The sequence below is a fragment of the Acomys minous genome (assembly GCF_964271855.1).
Source record: "Acomys minous genome assembly, chromosome: 14".
Lineage (NCBI taxonomy): Eukaryota > Metazoa > Chordata > Mammalia > Rodentia > Muridae > Acomys > Acomys minous.
This window is the reverse complement of record NC_140496.1, coordinates 3,997,267-3,999,149: the sequence shown is the minus strand read 5'-3', so window position 1 is coordinate 3,999,149 and position 1,883 is coordinate 3,997,267.

Sequence of the window (1,883 nt, the reverse complement as noted above, 5' to 3'; positions counted from 1 at the left end):
TCTGAGCCGGAGGGCGGGGGCGGAGGGGGGAGTGCGGGGAGCGTCCAGGCAAGGGCACTGACCCACCAGTCGTCAATGAGGAGACTGGACTCCTGCCCCTTACAGTCTTTTAGGAAAACTTCTGCTAAGCCTGCATACGGGCTCCGGGTTGTAATACCAGCACTGGCCAGACCTAGGTAGGAGGCTCATAGCAAATTCAAGGCCAGCCTGTGTTATATATTGAAATCCTGTCTCACTACCACCAATTCCACAGAAAGACAGATCCGTGCTTTTATGTTTAAAAATAAGATAAAAGATATAAGGCAATAAGATAAGATAATAAGCCGGGCGTGGTGGTGCACGCCTTTAATTCCAGCACTCGGGAGGCAGAGGCAGGCGGATCGCTGTGAGTTCGAGGCCAGCCTGGTCTACAAAGTGAGTCCAGGACAGTCAAGGCTACACAGAGAAACCCTGTCTCGAAAAACCAAAAAAAAAAAAAAAAAAAAAAAAGATAAGATAATAAGGTACCAGATGCCAGATATTATGTTGTGAGTTTATTAAATAAGCATAAGGGGGGAGGGGTACTCCAGAGAGAGAGAGATACTGAGACAGAGACAGAGGAAGACAGAAAGGGGGTAAAGGGTGAGAGAGGGGGCCACGTTGTCTTTTTATATGGCCTTGGGCAGGGCCACGCCCCCGTGGCAGGTAAGCAATGACGTCACAGGTAGGCCGACTGAAGCAGAATCCTAACTCCTGCTAAAAGATGTGGGTCAAGATGAGGGAAGTGCCCCAAGCCCCAAAGGTCTTTGCCTCTCTGAAGAGCTCCAAACCAAGTCCTCTCCAGGCCCACGAAGCCTTTGCTTTCTGATGCTTGCCGCTGTGAGGCAGCCCCTTCCCCGCAAACACACCCATGTCAGTTACATCTCAGGACTGTGTCTTTAAACATCTCGCAGGTCAGTGGAAGGAACCCGCAGTCCATCAGCTTAAGTGAGGGACAAACCAAAAGTTTAAACTTCCAAAAATGGCCACGCTAAGGCTGGAATCTCAGAAATCACAAGAACTCCGGGAGCTTTGCTATCAGCAAACAAACTGAAGAGGATGGAAAGTTTCCACAGGGAGGCAGATGTTTCCCCAGTGGGAGCCAGGCTTGGTATGATAAAGTTTCTCTTTGCAAGCCAAAGCTACACAGGGCTGGAAGGACTGTGTTCCCGTCCATCCTTACTGCCTGATTTCCACAAGACTGAAACGGGTCCACTGAAACATGCTGTCCACTCCTGAAAAGCGAAATGCCAGCTGCGGCTTAGCTGCCTCTGAAGTGGCCCTCTCCTGACATTGAAGGCAAGTGCAGAAATAACTTGAAAGGCCTTGATCTAAATGGAATGTCACAAACGTGGCAGGCTCCACAATAAACGGTATCACCACTGGCTTGGGCTTTCTATTGCTGGGATGAGACCATGACCAAAAAGTGGGAGAAAAGGGTTTATTTTACACTGCTGTTCATCATCAAAGGAAGTCAGGACAGGAACTCAAGCAGGGCAGGAACATGGAGGCAGGAGCTGATGCAGCAGCCATGGAGGGCGCTGCTTACAGGCTTGCTCCTCATGGCTTGCTCTGCCTGATGTCTCATGGGACCCAGGACCACCAGCCCAGGGATGGCACCACACACAGTAGGCTGGGCCCTCCTGCATGGATCACTAGTTGAGAAGATGCCTCACAGCTGGATGTCATGGAGGCGTCTCCTCAACTGAGGTGCCTTCCTCTCTGGTGACTCTAGCTTGTGTCAAGTTGACTCACAAAGGCAGCTGGTGCAACCACTAGGAATGCTGTCAGGGTACGGGGAATGTGGCTCAGCTTGTAGAGGGCTAGACTAGCATGCGTAAAGACCAGGTCCATCCTCAGTACCA